General features: G+C 45.6%; 1 pseudogene; it reads left to right on the forward strand.

The window, feature by feature from the left end:
• Positions 1-1,878: 1,878 nt before the first annotated feature.
• On the forward strand, positions 1,879-18,896 carry LOC108788027 (annotated as a pseudogene).
• Positions 18,897-19,323: the final 427 nt, after the last annotated feature.

A 19,323-nucleotide genomic window follows, 5' to 3' on the forward strand; every position in this document is an offset into this window, starting at 1 on the left:
GCCTCTGCCTGATACCTTTGGCTACTGACTACGCTTGATCTCTGACAACGCTTCTGCTTGCACCTATACTTCCACCGTCTGCTTGTGCACCAACCCCGGCCTGTTATACCACAAATTTGCCTGCTGTCTCAGTTACTGGACTCCGAGCCTGATCCCAGATCATGACACAGGAACACCGGCACTCCAAATGCGATGCAAAAAACTTCTATTTATTGACGTGGTGCAGCATATCATACAAATGCAACAAATGTTTCGGGGTCACACAGGTTCACCTTCTTCAGGCAAAGACATGTTATGGCTGCCACCCGTGGATCACCGCAGCAGCCATTTTGTCTTTTTTGGGCGTAAGCGGTCAGGGGTGCGATGGGCTCTTCTAGGTTCTCTTTAAATGAGAACTATGGGGTTAGGGCTTTTCCCCATAGTTCTCTTTAGGGTAACGGGAGGACACAAACTAGCGTCCTCCGGTCACCCAAAGCTCAGTATATGGGGAGCTGCAGCTCGCGGTATACTGAGACGCCGCAGCTGAAGCGGATCCCGACAATTGTGCGGGGATCTGCCCAGCTGCGTGACTGACAGCTGGCTCTGCCTATCTAGAGGCAGAGCCAGCTGTACCCGCCCCCTCCCCCGTCCGTTCCATCATCAAGCGCTGGCGGATCGGAGCAGGGAAGGGGGAATCCAGCCCCTCCCCTGTCACGGCAGAGAGCCCTGACAGGATCGAGAGGTGAGCGAACGCCGGTATGTGTTCACTCACCTCCCGATCTACTGAGCCGACCTGTGACAGTCTCATTATCACAGGTCGGCTAGAACTATGAGGTGAGTTAAAAGCACCCACCTCATAGTTCTCCTTTAAGGAGACATTAGTTGCCTATTAGACCCCTATTGACATCTTTGCACTTTATTGAAGGTAATCAAGCAAAAATCAGCTCGACAGCTTTAAACCAGAAGTAACAAAAACCGCATATGGAAAATTGGCCGGGAAATGAAGGGGTAATATATGTTTGTACTGAAGTGGTTAAAATACTGATTGCATTGTGGTCTGAATGTGCTGTTGATTACCAGATTCAATTTGAACAGATCATTTAATATGAAGAAATGCTTTCTGAATTTACAGGTGTACCGCATATATACATCATACACCTATATCTCCGATATTCTATGGGGACCAGAAAATAAAGATATACATGATTTCTGACTTCTTATGTCTAATTGGCACCTGAACAACACTCAGATCTCTATAACACACTAATCTGTTTAGACTTACATGACATGTCAGTCATTACGGATAATCCTAAAATCGTTGAGCCTGGATGGTCTTCCTCATTAATGATGTAACATTGTGTAAGGATTATATAACTTAAATCCATTGGTGGAGGTGACACTCATGGAATAGATTAGGATGCAGTGGATGGAGCACATGGACCAACAGATTCACCTAATCATTGTTGCCCTGGTGAGGGTGGGATTGACCATGATTTGGTGAATAAGACCAGACAAATCTAACATTTAAGTAAACAAAGGAACCTAATGAACATAAAATAGGGCTAAAGAAACTGTTTACTTACAACAGTGTCAGGAACATTGCTACCCACCAACATAAGGGCAATGGGGATAGAAGTGAACACTACAGGGTGGAGGACAAAGAAAAGCCCTCTACAGGTCTTCCATCACAGAATGTAATAAAAGGAAGTAAGAGTTATTGCCTACACATCTGTGCACATGATGAAGATTAAAATGAGTCAATCACCTCTAAGTCTAAAAGGCAGTGAGGCAATTGTCCAAAAAAACAGTATTGGCTTCATAAATGATGACAATGGTGCCCCGTGGCTTTTTCCCAGGAGATCACTACAGTGTTGGTCCAATCCCATCACTAGAGCTACAATGAGAGTGGTTGGTACCAGCTTGTCCTCCCCTGGCCTGTCCCCTCAGCCGTCGCCCTTGATGCTGGTCATAGGTAATCCCCTTTTTCCGCCAATCGCATTATCCAATCGCATAACACACGCAGCTCACTTTATGGTGAATTTGCAGTGGAAGTCGGTGACCCAGAGTTGAGAATCAATTGATCCACCTTTGGAATATTGGGTTGCCCTGCAAGTTCGCCATTCCGTTACTACTTTGAAATACCAAATGAACATTCTGAGACCCTTGATGCGGTTTGAGAAGTTGTGTCTGGAGGGTCGAGCGGTTCTCTCTAAGATGGTTAAACATCTTTCTGACGATCTGGCCCAATCTCCCCCACAATACTTACATCAGTGGGAGTGTGAGTTGGGGTGACTTTTACCCCACAACAGTCGGATCACATTTTGCTTTTTTCTCATAAATCCTTGATTTCCAGTAAATTTCAAGAGGCAGGTTTTAAGATACTTACACGTTGGTACTTGGTTCCCACAGTTTTACATGAAATGTTTCCTGGGACTTCTTCTTTGTGTTGGTGATGCCATGAGAGCCCAGGCACAATTCTTCATATCTTTTGGGACTGATCCCATGTTCGTTCTTTTTGGACTCTAATTGCGGACCTTATTCGTAAAACCATTGATGTGCAACTCCACTTTGAGGCAGTTACCTACCTTCTTCACCTTATTCAGTACTCTATGAAATGTTATAACAAATCTCTTGTGATTCACCTTATCAATGCAGCCAGGGCATGTATACCTGCGCTGTGAAAGTAAACTGCCTCCCTTATGCTGGATATGTGGATACAAAGGATGGAAGAGCTTAGGTTAATGAAGAACTTGACTTCCTCACTTTATGACAGGCAACATAAATTTGTGTCTACTTGGTGCTCTTGGTTTCCCGTCATCCGTCTCTCCTGAGGTCCTGTGATAGGTTCTGGCTTTAATGTAGTTGTTTTGGCTTTGGGTGGGGTTCCCCCTGATCTGGGTGGTGGATGCTCTCCTTTTTCTTTCACTCTTCTCTGCTCTTCCGTTTTTTTTTGCTTTGTATTCCCTCTATCTATTCTATGTGTTCCTCTTTCATTCGGGCTTCTTCTGGCTGTGCTTTTTGTTGTGACGTTGCAAGGTGACAACTGCTTCTGCACATGTACCTGGTCCCGTTTTTCGTGTAACTGGGAAACGTACACTAGTGTGCATGCGCACACAGTGGACATATGCGCAAAACGTGCGCTCAGCGGTCGCACAGGGAGTGACGCTCCTCCCTCTAATAGATCGGCCTATTTAAACCAGCTTGTCATATCCATAGTTGCTGGATGATCTTCAGCAAGTTCCCGGTGTCCCTGTACTTCTGCTGAATTCCTGTTTCCCATGTTTGACCCGGATTGCGCTTGACCACCCCGGATTGCTGTCTGCCTCCTGACCTCGGCCTGTGTACTGAACTTCTCTCTGCCTTCGGTTTTGTACCTCGCTGCCCGGCTGGCTTGGACTCCTTGGCTTCCACCCAACTACGCTCCTGTCTCTTGCTCCAGTAGCCTGCTGCCTGCTCGGTTTGACCTCGGCTCTGCTTGACCTACTCCAGTTCCAGATCCTGAACTCTCAGTACTGCACAGTGTCCGCATCATCCTTGGCACTCGTGCTACTCATTGTCTCCCCACCTCTGTTCCCATCCTCAGGGGTGAGGGACGCAAGATGCAAGGGAAGCCTCCTCAACCAGGTATGTGACAGACGTGTGTTTCCTTTTTGTTCTGTTCTCTTCAATTGTTCATATAAATTATCGTTGGAGGATGCGAGTAGGCGTTTTTAACCGATAATGGTGTTTTCCTAGATATTTGTCTCCTGAATCTTACTAGTGTCAGGTTCATAGCACAGATTTATAATGATATTCAGACTTTTTGTATTGTCTTTTGTTTTTGATGCCTGTTGGTACTGTTACTTTTTACTTGATGCTTTATTTTGACCACTTGTATACTTCTAATGTTAAAAAAAGAATTCAAACATAAATAATGACAAGAAGATATGCTCAGCTGACACGTGTTAGGGATCAGGAACCCCCTTCTTCAGGGCTTAAGCAATAAACAACAGGACACTGAAGGAATCTAAACTCACAGCTCCTATACAAATGCTGAACTGCTGGCAAAGATCTTTTCACCCCAGGGATTTCCACTGCTGTGTGAGAAATAGGATTGTGAGGAGGAACTGTGAGTTTAGAGATAAAGTGGGGAAGAGTTAGAAACCTTATCAGGAATTTACTACTATTTGGGGTCCTGTGAGATCGGACCTGTCTTGGTGACAATGGTTTCATTAACTTGAACGGGTGACAGCTGCCGATTGTAAACGGCAGATTAGGGATTCCTGCTGCAGAAAATCGCAAGTTCCTTCCACAGGAATCCCTAATTGCACCTAAAATATAGATGTGAATGAGGGCTAAAGGCCAAAGGGCTAAAGGCAAAACACCTTGCTGATACTGCCTCCTAGTTCCGCAATCTTCATATAGCCACCAATTTGGAACAGTAGAAACAATTTTGAATTTCTTTTTAGAAGTTTGCTTTACGGTCTCTTTCACATGATGGGTTGGCTAATTTTTTAAAGTCCATTTTTTCAGTTCTCCTATAGATTTCTATCAATGGATTCTTTGGATGAGCCCAAACGTCCCTTCCTCAAGACATTTGAACATCCTGCTAACATTACCCAATCCGCTTCAGCTCCTCCCATGGAACCAGAACTGATAGAACTTTTAAAACATATTGCTTGGCCTGAACCGCCGTTGACTTTGCAAAATTTTACATTTTCTACCACTGCCAAGAATTGTGACTATCGGCTGCGGGCTCCACGGGACACTTACAAGATTGGAGAGACTTTGGAAGTGGTCATCACAGCTCGTGATCACAATGGCAGAACAAAGGAATATGGTGGAGACTTTTTCCAGGCCAAGCTGCACTCCAAAAAGTTAAACGCTGGGGTCACGGGTCATGTGAAGGACTATGGCAATGGTAGCTACTTGGCCACCTTCCTGCTGCCATGGTTGGGGGAAGCCCAAGTCCACATCCGACTCATCCACTCCAGCGAGGCTGTAGATGTTCTGAAGAAGAAAAGGGAAAGTGACCCAGGAAAGGTAACTCTTTTAACAAACTATCCTATATGTATCATAAAAGTTGATCTTCTGTTCATTTTTCTGTAAGTCCTCATGCAGAGTCTAGCTTTGAGTGATCAGCCCTGACCAGCTGCCCACAGCACACGATGATTCACAGCCCTGTCCAGCTTTTCACAGGATATCTTTTATTGCTGGAGGATATGGCCGCCAGTAATATAAGAACATGTGTCTCCTCCCTCTTCCAAAGTATTGCACTGCAATGCTGACAGGTCCTCGTAACATATTGTTGACTCCGTAGTGACCACACTCTGGTAGGGACAATCTTTTATTATCAGAGTCCGTGACCCCACTACCTATTGTTTACTCAGCAGTGTGCACTTTATGAAGTACTCAAGTGGGGACCCAGACCCAGGTAGAAATAGGAACACCGGCACTCCAGATGCAGAACAAATGCGTCTATTTATTGACGTAAATGCAGCATATCACACTGGTTGTCACGTACCTGACTGGAGACTCAGCTGAGAAAGGGGCTGCCCACGCACCTCTTGTCCCACACCTCTGGATGTAGTGACAGGGGATGTAAGGGCACAGTGAGGCACAGGTGCTGATACTAGTGGCTGGCCAGTTCTTGAGGAGGCGCTTGAGTGCGTTGGACCAGTGGGTGAATCGGCAGGACCGGGATGACACCGGGACCTCTTGAAATCAGAGCAGGCACCGGGTGTGCGGCCAAGGAAGCACTGGCAGGATGTTGTTGTTCAGGATGCTGATGGAGCGATCCACCATGTGGCAGACCAGAATGGAAGTCAGGTTCAAGCCGACGTCATACACAGGGAGCCAAATCTTGAGCTGCCGAGTCCCAGATCAGGAGCAGGGTCAGGAAGCGTAAGCCAGAGTCATATACAGGAGATCAGAGAGCAGAGGTAGCGAATCAGGAGGTGGAGGCGAAGTCAAATGGTCACAAGCCGGGTTCATACACAGGACGTTGTATCGAAACAAGGTAAAAAATGATATATATTTACCATTCCTTAGATGTGGAGGCTATACACTGAGTGGCCAGATTATTATGACCACCTGATGTTTGTAGGTAAATTATCTATAATTAGCTATAATTTCGTGCTGAAGTTGCTAGAGGGCCAGACCATTATAAATAGGGAAGCAGGTTGTTTACCACGACAGTAGAAGTGATTTGTTTCTGAAGATATGGGGAAACAACGCGATTTAACAAAAGAAAATACAAAAACCTGCGCTTGTGGAAAGAAAGAAAAAAACGGAATAACTAGTGGCTGCTAGACTAAGGCGGTGAGCCCAAAGGGTAAATCAATCACAGTGTAGCGCTAAAAGTCTCACGGTAAACTATCAACCAATTAGTGTTAAACACATAAAGTGGAAACTGTGTATCAAATTCAATGCATGTAAATCTAAAATAAAAATAAAAAACTGAAGCAATTACTATCTGTGTTAGTGAACTTATTTGAAAAGGGAGGCTAAGTGTCTGCTAACAATCTAACCTTATTAACCCATTAGTTTGAACACAAAAAACACCTTTCAACATCTCGTGGAGTCAATGCCACGAAGAATCGCCGCAGTATTGAAGGCAAAAGGTGGCCCGACGAAGTACTGATGGGGTGGTCATAATACTCTGGCCACTCAGTGTATAGTAATCTTAGTGTACAACCCAAGTTTAACAGAGATCCATACAAATAATAGAGGACATGGTGACATGGGTCTTATGAATCACTGTGGACATTTGCAGGACGACATAAGGTCCACCTCATTCCTGATGACTGGTGTAATTGGGTGGATGCTGTCTGGGAGGTAGTGACAAGACACCATTTTTTGAAAATAACTAGTTCACACTTCTTCTTCGTAGGTGTATTTTTATGGCTTTTTCCACTTTAAAGGGAGTAGCGAAGTGGTGGAGTGTAACCTGGAGGTGGCCGGACAGGACACTTGCAAGTACAAAGAACCTTACACTGGTGAGATGTGGCACTGTGTTAAACCAAAGAAACTCCCCTGCGATTCCTTGATCTATCACTCCATGGGTGGATACCGCAAAGTGACCAATAGCCTGGAGGACTCCCTGCTAAGTGGGTGAGTAGATTTGTCTATAAACGTCAGAGGGTGCTTGATGTAAAAAAAATATCTGTCAGCAGAGTTGCTGATGTAGTATTTGTAATGGCCAGCAGTAAAATGGTTAAACAAGTGTAATGATCCGCCCATGTCTGATTGAGGCTTTCAAAATGACTACAGCTAATTGCTTGTCAATGCCACCTGCTAGAAAATATTTAGCACTACAGTGTAGACATGCTCCAGCTGCACACCTGGACTCAATCACTAGGGTATAAATTGGGGGTAGATCACTTGGTAAGTGCTGGGAGAAAGGTTTCTGTATCCTAAAGCTGGCCATACACCTTGCTAGTCGACCCGGCTGGCTGTCAAAATACCTGAACAATCTGATTGGATGCAGACATTGTTCAGGTATTTTGAGAGCAAACTGGGCTGACTAGCAGATACTGAAGCTTGGCCCAGCGGGAGATTCCTCTATTCACACAGTGTAGTGTAGATGGAGGAATCAGTTGCACTTTTTCCATCTGACCATAGAAAATGTGCGCAGAATCTATAGGTGTATGGCCAGCTTAAGACTGCTGTTGTATGTTTGGATCTGATTACTTGGTATGACTGGCTATGTGTTTCTTGGCTCATCCTTGGCAATCCACTACTTCTGGTTGCCCCTGGTTATGGCTCAGGTTGATCTTGATTTATGCTTTCTGCCTGCAGTTTGCGTTGATCTTCACTTTGTTTCTTCACTACATCTTCCTGCAACCAGCTGTGGCTTTTAGGCTGACCTGCTTCACGATTTGGCACCTTGTTTCTGTCCTGCCTGAATTGTCGGCTATCTCCCTGGACATTCCTGGTCACATTCTGATGTCTGTCTAAAGCACAACATGTTCACCGCCAATGGCTCTGTGAAAGATTATACAGTCCAAGAGCCTGAGTCACAATGAGAGACTTCTGCCATCTATTGGTGATGCAGAAGATATAAGTTCTTCTTTTACCTCTGCAGACACAGAGTACGTCTAGAGTATTCTAGAGACCCAGTTGGTTCTCTTGGTGCAGATTGGTGCATACAGCAGATTTCTCCTGGCCAATCAGAAGTGCGTGCAGGGAGACGGTGATAAAGGGGACAGCCTTGAGGGTGGGACATCTCAGTGTGTCATTTTAAAGAGGTTACAGTGAGCCTTTTGTCTATTGTGTCATCCTCAGCAGCAAGCACTTCAAGGAATTGACCAGCCTGGGCTTGGGTGAAGCCAAGGGAGCACCATGCTAGTAATCTGCCACTGCCTCCCACACTAAAGACCAACACTAGTAGGGTAAAAGCAAGTGCAGACCAGAGACAGATTTAGGCAGAATAGGGCCCTAGACAAGGTAGCAGCTTCATCCCTCTTTCCCCCCATCCTTTAGGCTGACATTGATAACAGTTGCAATAGGCACAGAGAAGCAACTCCATTCATTGTGCTGACATAGATTCTACCCATCAGAACACCAACTCCCTACAAGTGCATCCTCCCTGGTGAAGTTATCAGTGGTCACAATGTTGAGAATCCTCTTCCTCGGCATACGGTAGGATGCATCTGAACAGGGTGGCAACGCTGCAGTTAATTCATTTACTATTATTATTATTTAGTATTTATACAGCGCCAACAGTTTGCGCAGTGCTTTACAACATATGGGGGGACAGTACAATTACAATGCAATACCATACAAAAGGATTAGCAGGACCCTGTAATAAGAGTTGTTATACTCAGTCCTACATTCCCTCTGTTCCAACGTTCCAAAATTGCTTGTGTCCCCTGCTGTGCCGTGGTTCCTTTTGCCGTCACATCACTGCGTCACTTCAGGTAAAAAGGCATTGTCACACTGTGGAGGAAGAAAAAAAAATCTAAACCCCAGCGCATGTGTCGACCACCATAGACCACACAATCCAATCTTCAATTGTGGAGAAAGAGCCACGGACTAGCTCAATACAAATAATGGCTCAATACAAATACTGAAGCAATACAAATACTGGCTCAATCTCACTACAAATTGTTAAACATTGTAGTCAGTCCATCACAGGAGTAAGCTTGGAGCGGTGACTACTTTACAACACACACAGGGACCATGGGGAACAAAAGTAGCCCCCCTCCAGAAGGTTATGGTTTGAGTGGCTCCGCTCCACTGACATCGATTTGTAGTTTCCCATTATCGTTTTATCGTTTATCGTTTATCGTTTTATCGTTTTTTGTCGAAAAACATTTTTTTCCTTTTGAGTTAAGGATTTATTCATCTTTCACCTTGAGTGGCTCCGCTCCACTGCCGCAGATTGCTTGTATATGATTACATCTTTCAAATATGATGGACAACTTGTAGTTCCGCTCTAGATCACCATCTCACTGTTTTATTGTCTGGCACAATAATTCATAGGTTTCACTTAGACGGCAGTCCACAATCAATTTTTTGCACCAATTTCACTGTCCGCCTTTGGGTTCACAGTTTGTACTAGACACGGCTATTTAGCACTTTTTGATACTTTTCAAGTCACTTCCGCTTAAAAGCCATCACTCAGTTTGTTCACATACTTTATTTATTAGCATTTGTGATCACATATTCACATTTAGTATATACACATTAGTTTTTATATAGATTGTATTCATTTAATTGTATTATCACCTTTCACCACATCGACTTATATAAACTATTGTTTTGATGATATATCACGGACAAACCAAATAGATTTTGAACCGAGCGCAACACACAAGCCTTCCCATTTTACATCTATACATACATTGTTGCGGCTGGTGCCGACATACCTACTTCCAGCGCAAACTATTTTGTTTAATATACTAAGCTCAGTATAGCTGAGCTGCAGCTCGCGGTATACTGAGACGCCGCAGCTGAAGCGGATCCCGACAATTATGTCTGGATCCGCCCAGCTGCGTGAGTGACAGCTGGCTCTGCCTATCTAGAGGCAGAGCCAGCTGTACCCGCCCACTGCCCCATCCGTTCCGCCAGTCAGCGCTGGAGGTTTGGAGCGGGGAGCCGGTATGTGTTCGCTCACTTCCCGATCTACTGAGCCGACCTGTGACAGTCTCATTGTCACAGGTCGACTAGAACTATGAGGTGTGTGAAAATCACTCACCTCATTGTTCTCCTTTAAACTGATGTTTTATATCTGGTACTTTTATGTGCTGGAGTTGAGTGTTTTGAACTTGTATGTCCAAACTCCCCCGCTGTGCTGGTATCCATTTTAAGATAATATCTCAGGTTATGTACATAGAGGTGAGGTTTGTAAAATGATACTAATACCATCACTGCTCATGTCATTTATGTTGAACTGGTCATTTCACACGCATATCTAAAAGGCCCACTGCTGCTGAGGGGGAACTGCAGTTCTCCTTCAGGTCCCCGTCTAGTGATTGACAGCAGCAGAGGGCGGGTGCAATAGCTAGTTTGCTATTGGCTATTGCAAAATCAAATAGCCAATAGGAATCTAGCTATGCATTCCTATGGTGATTTCTTTTTTTAATTTATTAAAATAGAAAACAGTTGGGCGGAGCTAGCTGTCACTTGTAGCTCCGCACAATCGTTTTCAATTTTTTTTCTACTTTTTTAACTATTTTTCTGTTCTGCTCGGTCCCACCGAGCAGAACAGCCGAGCTATTTATGCAGTGCTGTTCGGCATCTATGAGAATAGGCCGAACAGCAGCGAGTAGTCTGCCGGAGGTTCGGCTTTGCTGATCCAGATGTGGGATCGACTGAGTCGAACTCCTTCTGCACTTCGGGTCGGCCGAACATGCTGAGCATGTTTGGCCGACCCAAAGCCACACAAAGCCACCCGATATATGGCTGGAATCAGCTGTACCAGCCTGAAGTGAATAGCCGAACAGAGTTCGGCTCACTTCGCTTGGGGTGGGTGAGTCACTTGGCAGCTTAGTGAATAGACCCCTTAATAACTCAATGCAGAAAATCTGTCTTCACCATAAGTTCTAGACAGATGTCCAGCCATCAAGGAATTTCAGTAAAGTTAACAATTAAGCTGGCAAGGTCAAAAACATGCTAACAAAGCTGTGACAAGTTATAAAAGAAAAATGAGGGCAGGGTATGCAGGTATGTTTAGCTTGCTGGTCGACTTCCAAGAGGCCAGCAAGCCCACTTCTTAAAGCCCACGCCTTAAAAGTAGGGATGCCTCAATACTTTTCAGATACCAGTGCCGAGACTTGGCAGTTTCATGAGAACTACCAGGGTTGCAGAAGTTGCAGCTGGAACCTAGCTCTGGCGCTCCACATAGCATCATAAGTGGGGCACCCACCTAGCAACCAGTGTTGGTGTGTGGCTCAGCTCCCTGTCAAACAATGACGCCCTGAAGGTTGCACAGCATCATTGGCTGCTAGGATGCTAGTGGATGGGCTGCACGCCATCACTGATTGGATAGATGCTGACGGCCCCACAGAATCACAGGTTGTTATGGTGCACCCACCTATGTCCTAGCAGCCAACGATGCTGTACAACTCAACCACCAATCAACCGGTAATGTTGTCTGAGCCATCCAGTGTTATTGGTTACTATGGCACAGATGGAGGAGTGGTGAGCTGTGTACAGCTTGTGCTCAAGTCAAAGCCATGGTCAATCCAAACCAAAAGCTCATCCCTACTCACTAGTGAGGGAGCAGCTGGTGTGGCTAGCGAGGGAGTGACTCCATAGCAAAAGTTAAGAGGTTGGTTAGCTATCCTGTTACAAACCATTAAAAAGACAACAATTTCCCTGGTGATATTTGTATCCAGATATATTCAGTTTGGTCACTGGCACAGTTAAGGTTGCTAATAAAATTTTCGCCCTCCACAGCTCTGAGACTGACAAGACTATATCAGGCTCGGTTCCTCCAATCAACATCACGGTAGCTAATTCCTTGTTGGGTAAGCCTCCCATTGTATTTATTTTGAAGGCTTTTTCTTGTTAGTATGGACTAACCAATATGTCTGACTCTCAAGTAAAACAGCAAAGTATTAACAGCAAAACTCCATATTAATGTCAACATTATTATGAATGTTAAGACACCACTGCAGCTGGTCTAGTGGTTCATGTGCACCGATTGCAGCTGCTGACTCAGTGGGGCCCATTCCTCCCTGGCATGACAAGTTCAAATAAAAAAAACTGCAAAGATGCCAGGTCTTTTTTATTTAAAAAAAACAACTTTATTGTAACATAGTTAAGTTCACAACAAGTCCAAGATCATTTCGCTCTACCGGACCCTGCTCCTTCTCCATGGACCCTGCTCATTAAAATTGTAGATTTTAAATCAGAGCTTTTTGAAGAAAAGAAAAAAGACTTGGAAGATGTGCGGCTTTTTCTATTTGTATTTCCACACCAATTACAAGCAGGTCTTCTCATCCAACATAAGTTCTTTAACTGTCACCAAGCTGCACTTGGAGACCAAGCTCTTGCACCTAGGCCCAGATTCCCCACAAGGCCACCGAGGCCCGGCCTTGGGGCGGCAGGGCACAGAGGGGCAGCAGCGGTGTTCTTGTGGGGAAGTTGCAGGCGCCGGGCGCTAAGTTGCCCTCTCTACATTTAGTCCTGCTTTGCACAAGCAGGACTAAATGTAGAGTGAGGCAGCTGATTGTTGGTTTACATGTGATATTGTAGATCGCCGAGATCACATGTAAAGAGTCTGCAGCCGGCCGGTCCGTCCTCCCCTCCCCCCTGCACTTACCTCTCTCCTCGCTGGCTCCATCCTCCGCCGCTGAGTGTCTCCTCACTGTAGTAAGCAGAGCGGCAGGGTTAAAAGTAACCCTGCCGCCCCGTGTATACCGTGTTAGGGGAGAGCTGTGCTCTTCCTCTCTCACCTGTCACAGGAGTTCCAGCACAGTACTGTGCTAGAACTCCTGTATTGGAGGTGACAGGGTCAATAAAGAGAACCTGTCAATGGCATGAGGGCCAACGTTGCAGACAGTAGTGGCTGTTGGTTGTGTGAGTCAGACGACTGTTGTGGTAGCAACCAGATACAGAAACACAGCAGCACTGAAGAAGGAGTCAGGAGCATAGCCAGACAGATGAGGTATATCACCAGCACCCTAGAATTTAGTGTTCAAAAAATTTATTTATTGACACATGCACATCATGTCCCAAAGAAGGCAATGCATAGCCAGGACAAGAACCCAGGGATGATAACAACCAGGCAGCAAAGTATAAAATCATAAGGCAGAGACCATGCCAGGATGCCGGCCAAGGTCAGTAAAGTACCAAATCAGGAAGCAAAATCCAAAACACAGGCCAGGATCACAACAGGAGAACAAGATCCACAGCCAGGTCAGGGGGGAAGGCAAATTAGGGCAGAAGCAGAAGGTCTGGTCACAGGTTGAGAGGAACAACCTGAAGACCACCCAGCAATCTGTCCAGCTTACACAGGCCTTTTGGCACCAACACCAGTGCTGAGCGCATATGAATGTTCACATACACTTCACTTAACCTGCATGCTGATACATGTAATCATATGTGCTAATACACGCCTGGCAGTGACCCTGTGTGCAGGGCTTTGCGTCACATTATGTGCATGCGCAAGTGCCTGCACTGGTCTTAGGGTTGCCACCTTTTCTTCAGGCCAAACCCGAACACTATAGTGCTTCACGGCAATTTGTTTGTAAAGTATACACTATGCATGTATTTTGTAAATAAACGATATTTGAGTTAATCACAACTTACCAGTGTGCCGCAGAGGGGGCAGGTAGACTCACCTGGGCACGGCCTTCATCAGCATGACCCGCCCACCCGGTCCCTTCATTTAAAGATTTCACAGAGTATGCCCCCTCATTGGCATACTGTCCATCAGGATCAAGGCACACCTCAGGTCAGTATTGGGTTACTCGCCCTTATGGCAAATGGATTCCGAACACAAATAATCCCACTACAGCCGCGGAGGAAATAGAGGAGGGAGGGAGAGTCGAGGAACAGGAGACAGCGCCACCTAGCGTCCGCCGTCCTTCGCCCGCCGCAAGAAATGCAGGTATGCGGCATTGTAATGTTTGAATCATGTGCCCGGGCGGGAGGTGGCCACAGACCCGGGCACATGATTCCAAACCCGGGTTGTACGGGTGAAACCCGTACGGGTGGCAACCCTAACTGATCTTCTTGTACTGGAACGCACTTGACTTTCCTTATAATAACTCACACATCCCCTTTTGGCTAATTGGGCACAAATTCCCACAGAGACACTCTGAAATCTGGTGGAAAACTTTCTTGGAAAAGTGGAGGCTGTTATAGTCACAAAGGAAGGACCAATTCCATATTAAAGCCCATGGTTTTGGAATGGGGGGTCCAATGAGCTCATAAAGGTGTGATGGCCAAATGTCAACAAACCTTTGGCCATATAGTGTACATATCTAGAACAAAATTGAGATCTGAACTGCGTACATCGTGTTTTGCCTGGAGTTCCCATACATGCAGAAATTGTGTGGTCTAATTACTAACAGCTTTGGCCATCAACAGGAGTGCCACTGCCAATCCAAACATTTCACACCTGCACTGTGTGTTTCTATCCACTGAGTGTTCCAGGAGCAAGATGATTGCTCCTCCAACCTTCACTGCCTTTACAAAGTCAAGATATAGTATCAACCTCTTTAATCCAAAAGATTTCCCATAATGAAAAATAAAAAAAAATGGTAAATCCAGCTTCATTATAGTCTTCTTGGAGAGGCAGGGAAACAGGCCAATGGTGGAAGGCCAATGGTGGAATCTGTCTGGAATCTGTCTGTGTGAATCCACCAGTAATTCTAATCACAGCCCCATCCTTATAACTGGAATGGTTGGCTCATAAAGCACCTTATGTGTAAATCCAACTACTAAAAACTTATAAAAGCTTTAAAGGAGAACTATGGGGTCAATGCTTTTCCCCATAGTTCTCCTAAGGGTAATGGGAGGACACAAACTAGCATCCTCCTGTCACCCGAAGCTCAGTATACCACGAGCTGCAGCTCGCGGTATACTGAGAAGCCGCAGCCGGGACGGATCCCGGCAATTCTGTCTGGATCCACCCAGCTGCGTGAGTGACAGCTGGCTCTGCCTATCTAGAGGCAGAGCCAGCTGTACCCGCTCCCACCCCCGTCCGTTCCGCCAGTCAGCGCTGGAGGATCGGAGCGGGGAGGGGGGAATCCCTGCAGGGAGCCGTGAGTGACAGTCATGGCTCTCTGCAGGGACAGGATCGACAAGTGAGCGAGAGACGGTATGTGTTCGCTCACTTCCCGATCTATTGAGCTGACCTGTGACAGTCTCATTGTCACAGGTCGGCTCGAACTATGAGGATGAGTGATTTTCACTCGCCTCATAGTTCTCCTTTAACTTGTAATTCAAAAGTCATTTTCAATATTTTATTAAATCAGCAGCTTCCAATTAAACAATACCCGGTGATCCTGCCATCGAGAACATCCTACTATAAGGACGGGCCTGTGATTAGAATTACTGGTGGCTTCACACAGACAGATTGCACCATTGGCCTGTTTCTCTGCCCCTCCTAGAAGACTATAATAAAGCTGGATTTACCTTTTTTGTTTTTCATTATGGGGTATCTTTTGTGTCCATTTCTTCCAATTGTGCTCCTGTCTTTTCATCTCACTTAGGCTTCCAATGGAGACTATAAGTGGCCAGTTCCACACATATCAACCAGACATGGTCCATTGTCATCACCAAAAGAAACCCCACTCTGAGAAATGTCATGCAGCCATCACTGGAGTTCATTTAGATGGAAAGTGGCTGAAAACAGGCTTCAGCAACACTGAGATGCAATAATGGATAAAAATGGTGAAAACAGTATTTTATTAAAAAATTGGCAATTGTTTATGTTACACTTTGCTTTACCAAACCAAAAATCATTTAGATCAGGCTTACATCTTCTCTAGAAAGGCCAAGTAGCACAAACAGCTGTGATGGACCAGGAGAACTTCCAGGATGATATTAATGACATTTTATGCATATTTACCTATTTATTTGTTTCTTTATTCTTGTTATTGAAAATAGTAAACCTCATTAAAAGCCCAGATTATGGACCACCATCAAGCCGTATGATCTCATACCTATCACCTTCTTACAGACCTCGCTTCTACAGTCCCACCCTGTAGTCCTGGCCAGGAATCTCCACAACCTTCTGGGTTTTATTACAATGACATCTGGACGTCCCTGACCTGCAAGTCAAGACATTTTCCAAAGCCAGATGACGCGTTACACTGTCTTAAAGGGAAAGATGTCCACATGTTTGGAGATTCAACTCTACGCCAATGGTTCGAGTACCTGGTGAACTTCATACCAAGTATGGTTCTACTTCATTTTGCCCCCTTTCAAAAGTGATAATAGTGTGTCTGCTTTCATCAGGGTTGTTGCTATCATGCTGTAGATGGGATTCTTTTTTAAAGGAGAACTATGAGGTCAGTGCTTTTCACTCATCCCCATAGTTCTAGCCGACCTGTGACAATGAAACTGACGATGGAAGGATGCTAGTTTGTGTCCTCCCGTTACCCTAAGGAGAGCTATGGCGAAAAGCCCTGACCCCATAGTTCTCCTTTAACTAACAAGGGGATACATGTTAAAATATGGTAGCGCTAAACAGACCGGGCAAATTGTATTTGTTAAAGTAGAGCTGAAGCCAAAACCTTTTTTAGCTTTGCATAGAGTAAGGAAGGATTATAATCCTTTTTGCCATTTGTGTCCCATTGGGAAGATTTTCCTTTATACATGTTACCAGGGGGGCATAGGGTGAGTGTGTGCAGGGGCGTCCCGAGGCTGGGTGATACCCGCTCTGCAGACCAGGTGACACTCCGCCGTGTGGTTATCGTGTATGCGCGTGATGTCATCGCGCTTGTGCAGCCATCTGATTGACGCCTGCCGGCGGCCATCTTAGTGATGGACGCTGGCAGAGAGAGGAGGGGACGTCCTGGCAGGATGAGGGATCCCTCCGAGTCCCCTTCTCTCTCCTAAGAAAAAATAAAACTTGCCGCACTCCTTACCGGGACTCCCCACAAAAAGACGGGTGCTCGAAATGACTGCGGATGGCGCCGCCACACATAGACAAAAAGGATGAATCTCTGAGCCTGACGAAGGGGACCCTGTGTGGCCCCGAAAGCGCTTGCCAATGAGAGACAGCATCTGTCAATAAATGAGCATCTAATTGTTGTTATTATTGTTGTTGGAGTGCTGGTGACGTCTCCCTTCTCTCTCCTGACACTGTCGGGCTCTCGGTCCATGACCAAGTGCCCAACTTTTTAGGGGGTGACACCAAAATAACTGTAAGTCATTTTGGTGTCACCCCTGCAATGGTGCCACCCGGGGTGCGGGCCACAGCCCCGTAACCCCCTTGTGATACCACTGAGTGTGTGTTGTTTGTGCACCTTAACCAGGAGCTGGTCGGGATGCCGGCCAGAGCCTCACAGGTTGCTAAGAACTCTTAGCTACCTGGGAGGCTCTGGCCGGAAAGGGGGCAGCAAGCATACCAGTTGCGCCCCCCCACATGAACCAAAGAGATGCCGCCTGTGGAAATCTTCTCAGGCTGCCTCATTATAGGGAATGCCCTGCCTAGATGGACACGGACAGCATTAAAAACCTGACAAGTGTTCTAATCCCTCTTGACTCCAACCTGAATTTTAAAAAGGTTTCGGCTTCAGTTGGACTTTAAATATTATTGAAAGAATATTACGATGAAAGCTATTATCTGTAGTTAGAGTATGGGTATTGTTAAGGCAAAATTGGCTATGCAAGCCCTCCTATTGTTTTGTCACATTTAAAGGAATATAAGTGAGGAAGTAGCCTTTTGCCATGATACTTGTGAAGACTTTACTAAAGATCACTCCCAGTACTTATAGTAATTGATGCCTTATAGTTTTTTTTCCTGTAGCTCTGACTGATTTACTATTTTGTTGTGATGGTTGTAGGATTGGTCATAGGAACTTGAGACCGTCATCAGGGCCGGATTTACTATCTCTGCTGCCCCAAGGCCAGGTTCCTCCATGCGCCATTGGCCTTGTGGGAAATCCGGCCCTGACCATCATAATTTGTGATTTGTTGGATATGGCATTGCATGGTATAGCCCTCTGGCTTTCAATGACCAGTTGGGAACATTGACAAGGAGAGTTTGTAGACATTTGTTTTATCTATTACACTGTGCAGGACACTCCCTTTTTAACAATTGTACTGGAAATCTTTTGGGTTTTGGTTTTGTTTGGCAAAGTTGCAGGTCATTCCATGGTGCATCCGGAGCATTTGAACATGTAGATACCTTGGAGGGTTAAAATGAGCAATAATGTTTTCAGACTGAATATAAGCCTCCAGGATAATTCGATTTCTGTGTTTCTGTCTTTTACTTAGGTCTCAAGATTATAGACTTGCACATTAACTACCAATCAGGTCCACTACTTGCAGTAGAGACTAACATTGGGTTGGCTTTACTATGGCGTGCTCATGGACTTCCCTTGAGGACCACCAAGACCATGATGTCCGACCTGCACTATGAAGCAGCCCACTTGGCTGGGATCAGTGGTGGACCTCATACTGTTATTGTGTTGACGCTGTGGGCTCACTTTACCACTTACCCTGTCAGGGTTTATTTGGAGAGACTGGAGAGAGTTCGTCGAGCAATCTCTTCTCTGCTTTTCCGCAGTCCCCAGACGACGGTGATTATTAAATCGGCCAACACAGGATATAAGTCAATATACGGCAGTGATTGGTTGTCTCTTCAGCTGGACATCCTACTTAGGGCGGTCTTTAAAGGAATGGCGGTCACTATTATAGAAGCCTGGGACATGACATCCTGCCACTACCTCCCAGACAGCATTCACCCAGGTCCCCCAGTCATCAGAAATGAGGTGGACCTCATGTTGTCTCATATATGTCCAAAGTGACACCCAGATTACTATATAGCCTGGCATCTAGGCAGTTGGGTTTACATTGCTTTTAAACTGTGTTTTCTGTCCATTAAAATGTATCATTTTTCTAAAAAGGATTTAAAGCCATGGTGAGCAAACTCTGGCCCTCCAGCTGTGGTGAAACTACAAATCCCTTCATGCATCTGTCTCTGTGAGTCATGCCTGTGGCTGTGAGAATCATGCAATGCCTCATGGGCTTTGTAGTTCCACAACAGCTGGAGGGCCGGAGATTAAGGACTGGTAAACTGAAATATGTTGAATAATTTTTTGGGTTTTAGATACACTCTGAAGACAAACTGTCACAGAATGGCAAAAGTGGGGGTATGAAGAGAGTACAGAGACGGTGAAAGCCGGCCGATGCACATGGTATTGCTGTCACATCGACCAGCACACTGACATTTTG

The sequence above is a fragment of the Nanorana parkeri genome, unplaced genomic scaffold (assembly GCF_000935625.1).
Source record: "Nanorana parkeri isolate BGI_ZX_2015 unplaced genomic scaffold, ASM93562v1 scaffold14, whole genome shotgun sequence".
Lineage (NCBI taxonomy): Eukaryota > Metazoa > Chordata > Amphibia > Anura > Dicroglossidae > Nanorana > Nanorana parkeri.